This window comes from Ixodes scapularis, unplaced genomic scaffold (genome assembly GCF_016920785.2).
Source record: "Ixodes scapularis isolate PalLabHiFi unplaced genomic scaffold, ASM1692078v2 PGA_scaffold9__187_contigs__length_104089568, whole genome shotgun sequence".
Lineage (NCBI taxonomy): Eukaryota > Metazoa > Arthropoda > Arachnida > Ixodida > Ixodidae > Ixodes > Ixodes scapularis.
Window position 1 is genome coordinate 60615874 of NW_024609884.1, and position 11160 is coordinate 60627033.

The 11160-nt window shown below is 45.2% G+C and overlaps 1 pseudogene; it reads left to right on the forward strand.

Annotated features, from left to right (window-relative positions):
- Window positions 1-5634: 5634 nt before the first annotated feature.
- LOC115323729 lies at window positions 5635-6966 on the forward strand (annotated as a pseudogene).
- The last annotated feature ends 4194 nt before the right edge of the window (window positions 6967-11160 follow it).

Genomic DNA, 11160 nt, shown 5'->3' on the forward strand with positions numbered 1-11160 from the left:
CATCTAAATTTTGTTGCCTTACCTGTTACTATTTCGCGCCCATTTTGAGCCATATCAAAATGAAAGCGCATGATGAAATAAAAATGACACTCGTTTTCCGCTCGATGGAAATTTCACGCCAGCTCGCTGTCTTTGCTGGTACCTTGAGCGTTTCCCAACGATGCGGAGAGTTAAAACAAAACAAAACAAAAAAACACGTACGATGGCATCCTTTGCACACTCATTACTTCTATAACACTGAGCCACCTCGTATCCTTTTGTTTTTATTTCATGGTACTAATTTCTTTCTGCGCATTACGGCTGTTACGACGCTAAGTCTGTCTGCCCTTCGAATTTGAACTTAGGCTCAGATCAGGGACGAACCAGTTTAAATAAGGAAAATATAATTAACACTGTAGCAAAGTAAATCTATCATATCGATCGGAAACACGATTTGGCACATTCCATCTGAACACATATTGTGCACAGCGAATGCAATAGCGAGTCAGCGTGCAAAACGCCGCCACACTGAGCTACCATAACATTTCAGCGATTTTTGCGTAGCACCGAGCACGGAAAAGAGAAAACAGTTATTCATTCACATAAACGAAGCAAATTTATTCAAAGCCCGGACACTCCGTACGTCCAATCTAGCTAAGGTTATCAATAGACTCGACCATGTCATTTGTCGAAACAGATAAAAGACCTTGGCAAAAATGATTAGACTGAATAAGTGAATCTAACGCACGTATTTTACCAACCGACGGTCGCGCGCCTTCAATACCCTTTCCAATTGTCATTGCGCGCCTTGGACACACTTTGGGGAGCAATGCATATTTACATCGCCGCCCGAGGTCTCCATTGAACGTGTAGTGCTGACCCAAATGAAATGCTAACCTGACTCAATCGCTCACCGCAAAGGATTTCGAACAGGCGGTACTGTAGGTCACTTGAGACAAAAAAAAAAAGAAAAAGGAAAACAAGCTATAGAAACGAGCGTCGTAAAAAAGGGGACCGGCATTTTTATTCCTTCCTCCGAACAGAAACGAGCGCCACCCACGGCATCACACAGCGCAGAGGCCGGACTCGGCCACCGCGCGACGCGCGTACAAACCAAGCGCGCGCGAGGGAAGGAGAAACTTCCTCCGCCGGGAGAACACGGCACATTTCGGGATCTATTTCACGCAGCGGATAACGCGGGCCTTTTCACATCTCGATACTGGCGCCATCTAGAAGTTGCGCGTTCAACCACGTTTCGAGCCGCGCGCCATCTGGTGGCTGAAACGGACGAATAAATAGAGGTACCGCGCCCTCTTAACTGAGACCTGCTCTTCCGTAACTCCACTATAGCCTAAAAACTTTCCTCTTAATTTCCTAGTGCGCTGTCTCCACTTTGTGTCTATGCTCCTCATGTATAAATAGCTGAAAACCTTTCGTGCCCATTGGTCCCCGTCCATTTGCCTCAACCGATCCTCAAATTCTATCTTGCTCACCGCTTCCCTGCTTTCAAAGGACGCCCATCCCATGTCTCCTTGTACTCCCTGGTTTGGCGTTTTGCAATGTGACCCCAAAGCCAGCCTACCTACTCCGCGCTGTTTTATTTCTGGTCTTGCATGCACTTCGGATTTCATGCATAGCACTGCGTTTCCAAAAGTCAAGCCAGGGACCATGACCCCTTTCCAAATCTCTCTCACCACCTCATACCTGTTGTAATTCCAATGTGCTCTATTTTTCATTACAGCTTCATTTCTGTTGCCCTTACCTATTATATACTTTTCATGCTAACTGAGATATTCTGCACCGTCACATATCCATACTCCTAGATACTTGTATTTACTAGCTCTCTCAACTGTAATATTCTGTATTTTCAGCCTCTCAACTTCATCATTGTTAAAAATCATGACTGCTGATGTTTCACTACTGAATTCTATACCTAATTCCTCTCCTTCCTTACCACAGATGCTCATTAATTCCTGCAACTCTGTACTGTTGTTAGCCATTAGTACAATATCATCCGCATACATCAATCCCGGTAAGAATTGCTGAATTTTTTGGCCTAGCTTACTGTACGAAAGGTCGAATCCAAGCCCACTCTTCTCTAGTCTATCCTCCAATCCTCTCAGATACAACATAAACAGCAATGGCGATAACGGGCACCCCTTCCTAAGGCCTCGTCTTATCTCTATTTTTCCCGTCGCCTTTCCTTCCCATGCTATAATCACCTTATTATCTTTGTAAATGTTCCTTAATAGGGCTGTTAGTCCTTCACCTAGGTTTAAGCTCTCCACTATGTCCCACAGGTTCCTTTGGTTCACATTGTCATAGGCACCCTTGATATCCAGAAATGCCAGCCAGGGCTCTCTGTTTTCTTTTTTGCGCTATTTCTATACACTGTGTTAGAGAAAATATATTGTCCTCCAACCTTCTTTGTTTCCGAAACCCGTTCTGTAACTCGCCCAGTATACCTTCGCAATCTACCCACTCCTCCAGTCTGTTCTTTATAATCTGCATTACCAACCTGTAAATAACTGGTGTCACGGTTATGGGACGATAATTCCTAATATCAGACTTATCTCCCTTTCCCTTATATATCATACTCATCCTACTAAGCCTCCATTCATCTGGAATATTTCCTTTTGTTATCATAGTGCTCACTACCTCCCTTAGTTTTGCCTTAGATTTAGGACCCAAATTCTTTACCAGCTTGATTGGGATCCCATATGTGCCTGTCGATGTGCCACTAGGGACTCTTCGTTCCGCCTTTTCCCATTCTCTTTGTCCAAAATCCGCGATGTCGCAAGCTGGACTGCTACTTCCTTCGGTTCTCCTATCTTCCACATGTACCCGTTCCCGAAATTTCTCCTCCATCACTGCTCCTATATATCGTATCGCATCATCTCCCTTTAATTGATCTCCCTGATGCGAGAGTATATGAACCTCTGTCTAGCTTGCGTCGTTTCACCGAGTGAGTTCAAATGCTCCCAAAACTTCTTGGTTGCGTTTCTATCTTTCTTGCTTTCATTACTCATCCATTCCTCATCCTTTCTCTGAATTTTCGCATTGATCAAACTGGATGCCTCTCGGCGACATGTTATAAAAGTGTCCCATTTTCTCGTTACTTCCGTTTCTGAATCCCCACTGCGCTTGGAATACCTGTGTTCTCTAGAGGCTTCTTGACGTTTTTGTATCGCTTGCTTCACTTCTTTGTCCCACCAGCTTTTTGGTCTATGTCCTTGCTTCCCCTTTCGTTTGCTCTGAACTTTGTCTAGTTCCAGAGCAAAAAGCCTGGTTAAACTCTCATAGGTCCAATCTGTATACTGTTGCCCTGAAAATGCTTCCTCGATTCTTTTAGCAACTATTTCCAACTCTTTGTCGCTGCAGAAAATTTGCTTTGAATTATGTTGTCTAGTTTCGGCATTTACTTCTCTGGCAAAATTCAGCTTAATACGCTTGTGATCACTACCAAGACTTTTGGAATCTTCTTCATCTATTTTCATTACTTGTAACTTACCGTATATTTTGTGTGACATGAGTACATAATCTATAGTTGAATGTAGACTGCCAGTTTCCCACGTTATGTGCCCGTCGCACTTCTGACTGGTATTATATAAAACTAAGTCATGTTTTCTACCAGTTCTAGTCATATGCTTCCAGTTGAGTCCAGGGCCGTAACCAGGGAAGGGGGGGGGGGGGTTTAGAGGGTTCTGAACCCCCCCGAAATTTTTTTCTGGGTACGGCCCTGGTCAGTGCACTGGCAGCCAGCCTATTTTAATCTCCACCTCTGCGCACGCGCAGTCGGCTACCGGGTACCAAACCGGGACCGGTTCTCCGGTTTGCTGTAACTCTCCATTATATGCCACCGATGCACATGATTCATAGGCGAAAATAAGACAATAGACACTTTCAAAATGGCCGCCGTTGTCCCCGAACCCCCCCCCCCCCCCCGCCCCCCCCCCCCGAAATGTTTTTCTGGGTACGGCCCTGGTTGAGTCCGTATACCCATCCAGACCCTCGATATGGGCATTCATGTCTCCCATAATAATTATTTCAGAACCTTCCCCTAGCTCACTAATGTCTCTTGATATGCAATCAATCATTTTTCTGTTTTCCTCTTTAGCACCTGTCCCTGTCCATAAGTAAACAACTCCAAGGACTGTTGATTCCCCAGCGACTTTTCCTTTCCGCCACAAATGTTCAGCTCACTCCTTTCTAATCCATTGAAAGTTCACATTCTTCCTAATGAATGCTCCAATTCCACCTCCCTTCCTCGTTCCCCCCATTCTGTTGCATTGTTCCCACACATAGTCAGGGTTGCAAGGTGGCTGCTCCATGTCTCTGAGATGTGTTTCCACAAACCCATTCACCATTAAATCCTCCTTTCTTAGTTGCTCCTCTACCTCTTCCCATTTTAACCTATTTCTACCACCCTGCATGTTAATATATCCAATGTCTGATTGTGCTGTTTGTTTATACCTGTTCTTACGTTTTCTCCTCTTTTTAACCCTGGGTGCCTCTCCTGACTTTGTTGGGTTTTCAGTTACTTCAGTGCCCCCAGGGCCCTCGATCTCCCCCCCCCCCCCCCCCCCCCCCAAAAAAAAAAAAAAAAAAAAAAAAAAAGTTGCAAGCGCCAGCGCCACCCCCGGCCGCTGTGCCGCTTTTCCGGTTTCGTTCACTACCCCCTTTAAGCCACTGTACCTGGACATTTTGGGGGTCGTCTGCTACTTTGTTGTTATTTTCTTCCACTGTCGTCTGCGATAACCTATTTTCGCCTTCGATTGAGCTTTTATTCGAAAATCTTCATATGCGCTTTTTTTAATTTATTAAATATCCTCGTGAGACCCCGCGTGCATTATATTGCACACTCGGTCTCATCGAGTTTACGACACTCGAAAGTTCGAAGGAGCGGAGTCCTGCTGTGCAATCAATTATAGGGAGGCTGTAGTGAGGGTGGGCGCAACTCAAAACCTGGAGAGCGTTTGCAATTTAATGGCGGCGCCTGAGGGAGAGGATTCGAGAAAGGATATGCGCCAGTGTTGCCTGCACGAGAGCAGGCGCCCGCTCTGTTGCAACTCTGTTGATCCATGCGCCTTTCCTCCTCTCGCCTCCCATTGCAAGCAACGAGCGCCTTGGCGCAGCCTCTCTCGCTTCCTTCTCGCTCCGAGAATTGCAAACGTCGAGCGGAGAAAGCAGGGTTGCCAGACAAGTAGCAACGTCCAAGATGGCGGATTTTACCATTTTTCGCGTTTAAAAAATACTTAACCTATCGCAACAAAACTGGTGGCTATGGAAAAGTAATAATTTATACCTTGTGTAAATTATTCAAGCACCTTAATGGGCCTTTATGACCTGAGTTAGGAAAGAAAACGACCCTTTGCCCCATAGACTCCCAGCAAAATTTAGCAATTAAATGGCGTCCATGTCCCGTGATCGCCGATCTAGCAGTTGCACCCACCCTCACTTGAGCCTCCCTAATCAATTATACGGCCATGTGCTGCCATCTGGTGTAGTGAGAAAGAGCCCAGCACAACGGAACTTCCGCTAGGAGGGTTTGAAGATGGCGTCCATGTCAACAAAGACGTTCTAAGCGACTGGGCCACGTAAGTACTTTTTTATGTGTACCAAAGTAGAATGAAACACTCTAATATCGCTACGAACATGGCCGTAAACGTCGCAGGATTGCTTTCAGCGCTTTCAGCACGGTTTTTCTTGTGGCGCTTTACTTACCGTGTACATTCTGTTGCACAAAAGGGCTCAGTTGACAGATATTCGATTTGTTTCGGTAAACGTGGCTGCGATGTTTCTAGCCGGTGTTCACATAGGATATTAGTAGATATACAGTTCTAATTATTTAATTTGTTCTGGTTTTAATAAATTTACTTAGATATTTTGGCATTTGTCCGTCAATTTCAGGATCACGTAAAAAGACCGCAGAATAAATCTTGGAGGCTATTGCCAGCCAGGACGACACTCAAGTGGTTTGTCCCTGGAAAACCACATCCCAGAGGGCTCAAAAACTTTGTTCTCGCTATTCCCACGGGAATGGTACTTGACTTTAAGATTCACCAAGGAAAGTCTACTTTGTCTCCTAATTCTTCAGAACTGGGTGTAAGTGCTTGCGTTGTATTGCGCTTGTCGGAATCACTGCTATGCAGCAGCGCACTGTTTTTTGATCGGTACTTCACAACAGTACCACTGCTACATCGCTTGGCAAGCAAGGACTTGCGTGCAACTGGCACCATTATGAAAAACAGGATCCTGAAGCATGCAAAAAGCTTCCCGACAAGACTTTGATCAAGAAAGGAAGGGGATTCTCAAGTCAAATGATAAATGTATCAGATGGCATCTGCCTCGTGAAGTGGGTTGACAACAAACCTATCACCCAGGCTTCCACACACATCGGAGAGCAAGCTGTTGGTACCTGCAAAAGGTAGTGCAAGAAGGAAAAAATCTACCAGGATGTATTCCGTCCAGCCACAGTGGATGAATACAACAAAAACAAAGGCGTTGTCCACCTATGTGACCGGATGCTGAGTCTCTATCCGACGACGGCGAGAACAAGGAAGTGGACTGTACGAACGCTTCTTTTCTGGTGGACATAGCTGCCATAAATGCATGGTTGCGGTACAAAGAAGACTGTAAGCTTCTGGAAGTTCCAAGAAAACAGCGGCTGAAGCTTCTTGATTTCAAATTGTCAATCGCACTTAATTTGCTAACGGAAGAAACAAGCAGTGACGAATGCGAAGATGAGCCCCCAGAAAACGCCCTTGTATGACGACGACACCCCTGCCTCCTGCTGTGGTCACGGCCGCGGGAGCAAGACATATGCTAGTACTGTTAGACCAAAGGTCAGCTTCCAGATGCCGAAACCCTGGATGCCTTCAACGCACGAAGTTCCGTTGCACACACTGTAACGTGTTTTTGTGCATCACATCTCCATGCAATAGTTTTAAGTCTTTCCACAGCTAGGAACGTTGATGTATATCGGAATAAAGGTGATATTCTCGATATTTTAAATTTGACCAGATTCTGTGTGAACAAAATCCCATTGGGCAATATATTGCACATGACAGCCGGAAAACTAAGAAATGTACACTCTCACAACTTATTTTTTTGTGATCAACACAGCCAACTGATCCTAAAAAGTAGGCCAACTTCATTTAATTCACACCGTTATTTGCTCGGGTCTCACGAGGAAATATTCACTAGCAGCTAAAAAAAAAATGAAGCTTTGTTTTTTTTCGATCAGTTTCGTTTGGTTGCTTCCTCTTTGTTTGTTGTGGACTCAATGAAGGCGACCACTAGTGATGGGACGAATCTTTATCCGAATCGAGATTCGGAAAGATTCGGAAGGGTAGCCGAATCTCAAGCGATTCGGAAAAGTTCGGAAAGATTCGGAGCATTGCCATAGTTGCCAAATCACATTGATGAGAGTTTCAACTTTTCGTGAAATTAAATTCACTAAAATCTACGAAGTGCACAAAATAACATTGTAATATAATATCATAGTAATAAATAAAATGTTCCGCTTTGTTTATATTATTTTCGATGTTTGTCGAGAAAGGTAACCAGACATCGCGGGAAAATTGGTTTCGGTTCCGGAGGTTTTTGCTGGGTTATTTGCAGTGTTGGACAAAATACTCGATAAAAGTATTTAAAGGGCAACTCCGGTCCATACTTTCGGTTTTGAGATTATGACTGTTTTTAGTGCAGTCAGCGTTCCTGAATTGCAAGGTGTAATTTTTTTTCTCGTTATTGCGCGTAGTTTTAAAGATACCGACGCCTCGAAGTTTTGTTTGGGGCGCGGCCAACAAAACCGAAACTAGCCGCCCGAGGCCCCGGCAACACTGGCAAATCAGCCGCTGCGTGAATGTGACGTCAGGATCGTCCTCCAGTACGCAGGCTGAGCGGCTCCTACCTCTGTTGCGCTAGCCGTCTAAAGATAGGAGGTAAGCTGATTTTGTTTTAATTCTGTATACGTGGTAGTCATCCAGCATAGGCAGCAAGAGTTAGTGCGTGTACCCAAAAGCTAGCAACTGGAAAACCCGTGAACTCGTTCAATGCCGTACTCGGCGGCCGCCGCCGTGCGTGCGCTATGCCGTACTCGTCGCTTGTACACCCAAAAGCTAGCGATTGGAAAAGGAGTGAACTCGTTCGGTGCCGTACTCGACGACTGTCGCCGTAAGTGCGGTCTTCCGTACTCGTCGCTAGACCTAAATTGTCATCGGGGCTGCGTGGATGGAGCGGCGTTACTCTACGCCGCGCTGAAAGTGACGTACAGTACTGGTGGCCCTCTCGCTTTCGCTCTGCGGGTCAGTCCCAGACACGAACCTTTGAGGCTCTCCGGCGTGGGCCGCGGCGCCCGCACACACGTGTGCTGGGCTGTACACATCTGTTTTTTTCGTTCTTTTTTCCTCGGGCGCGTAAAAGCCGAAGTCCAAAGTCCACTTGTCGAACAGCGTCCACCCACACCTTCTCCAATTTCCGGACCGTTGAAAACTTGTTAAAAAGCACCTCCGGGTTGCGCAGCGGGTTGTTTGAGCAGCCCACAGAGCTACAAGTTGTACTCGGCATCGTTCGAGGAACAGCTGGGCAGTCTTGGGCGCACCAAGTTGCTCGCTAAAACGAGTCTTGGCAACCCGCTGGCCGCCCGCTAAGGACCAGTGGCTCGCGGCGGGTCGCAGTTTTGTTATCGGCATTAGTTGAGAATCCGGCGTACCCCGGACATAATATTTGGGCTCGGGTCGTATTTTGTGTCACTACAGCGATACCAGTAATTTATTCCACTTTGCGTTTTGGCCGGAGTTGCCCTTTAAGTTAAGTTACTAAATACCTGCTCCATAAAGTATTTAAAATACTATTTAAGTTACTTTCACTGCAAATTATCTTGAGTAGAGTACAAATACTTAGAAATGTGATTCAATTACTTTTGAAGATACTTCCGCATTGCGTAATTTGTATCGACGTCAGTGACAACAACAATTATACAGCAGCGCATATCTGGGTTACCAAAATGGTTTATTATCACGCAGCAACACAAAACAGAAAAAAATGTATCGTAGGGCTATTTCATGCAGTCCAACTATAAGGAGCAGGATATTGTCACGAACGACAAATGATGAGGCGGCGAATAACTGAAGAAACTAAACGTTTAATGGGGCGAACTTGTGCCCAAAACCAAATAGAGAAAGGCTAGCGTCGCAGGCGTCGATGTTGGCGAAACAGCAGGATCGAGCGCTGGGGCGAGAATAACCCCGGACCGCCACTCGGAGCACCTTTTGTACCCGCGTGCAGAGGCGTACACTTCGGAGGGGGGGGGGGGGGGGGGGATCTGGGGGGGGGGGGCATGATCCTTACCGAGACGTTGCTTCCGTGCCATGTAACGAGCTTCTAGTAGTGGCATGTAAGCAAAATAACGCCCATGTTGCCTTTATTGACAAAATACATTGGAAATGGAATCCCAGCGTGCCTTCGTTAGCTTCAATCTCCAGTTCTGGCGAAGAGGTAACGCGCAGCAACCCGCCCCCCCCCCCCCCCCGGAAAACTTTTCAGCCTGCCCCACTAGTTGGGTCCCACTAGTGCCAGGAAGCTGGTGTAAACTAAGAAATATTCCTACCCAATGTCGTTGCACAGCCCCTTTAACGTCACTTCACTAATTGATCATGATGTAAAATCTTGAGACTGGCAATGCAATTTGAAAGAAAAAGTGTAAGACAGAAAAAAGGGGAGAGGGCGTTGTCCTGTCCCCTTTTTTCTGTCTTCTTACAATTTGTCTTTCAAATTTCATTTCCAGTCTGAGGATTTTACATCATTATCATCATACACCAGCTCGCCTGCACCTTGACAATTTTTTCGTTACTTCACTAATTGTTGGTATTTTTACTGTGCCCCGCGCTCTATTAAAAAATATGACATGAACATACCCACAAGGCCTGTGGGCATGTGCACAGGCCTTGTGTTGGTAAACACCGAGGTATGGGGACAACAAACAAGTTAGAGAGCCTCGCCATTAGTGACATCGCTGAATATCACGTCCTGCGGCGCACCTTAGACGCATCATTTAACTACAATCGATATTCCCTATATGGGGAGTTCATTATAAACGAACTTGGGATACGGATATGAGTGAATGGATAGCAAAGACAACCCACATAATAGCCACGGCAGTGGTCGCACCTTCACAAATAAGTTGCGTTCAGAAAGGCACTCAATGTTGGGGGCCACTTTGTTGGCATTTTGAGAGGTCATCCAGCTCCTAGATCGTTTCCTGTATTGTTCTCTGTTTATCAATGTTCGCTTACAGACTATTCGCGAGAGCAATAGGTGATGGACTGACGACGAAAAGAAAAGAAAAAAAACTTGACGTTTTGCCGTAGTGGGGTAAATATACAAAAAGCAAAACAAAAATGTATTTTGTGTGTGTGTGTGTGTCCACTTCTCATTTTCTTCTATTTTTTTATTTTCTTGGCACTGAAGTCTGCATTGTTGTCGTAGGTCATTTTCCGGTCTGCGTTGCGCCTCAGGGTGGCATCTTTACTTCCGTAAAACCACACCTTTTATTTTAGGAGTTTTTGGGGGGGAAACTCTATGGAAACTAAGGATGCCGCGAACGTTTTTCGAACCGAAGTTTTGATAATTGAATCAAGCGTACCGAAAAGTTCGAAATATTTCGAATTTTCGAACTTTCCATACCGAGAAATTCGACGGAAGTCGAATTTTCGAACTTATTAAACTAAGAAGTTCCACGCTTTTCGAAATTTTGAACTTATTATGCTGCAAAATTCGATGCTTGTCGAACTTTCGAACTTGATAGACTAAAAAAATGCGATGATTTTCGAACTTTCGACCTTCTTGCACTAAAAAGGTCGAAGCTTTTCGAACTTTAGGACTTCATCCGCTGAGAAATTCGATAATTTTCGAACTTTCGAACTTCTTAATTTAAAGAATTTGAAAATCGTCAAACTTTCGATTCCTGAGAAGTCAAAAGTTCGACGAACTTCGACCTTTAGGGTAAAAGTTCGAAGTTCGTCGAACTTCGAAATTGGCCGGCGGGCGGTTTCATTTGGATTCAAGTACATCCGTTTTTTTTTTTTTTCTTCGCAATTTTACTTGCGGTGCCGCATTCCTTGCGAAAGACAATGCCGTTTATTTCAATCATCTGGCATGCTTGGTTTTAAAGAAATA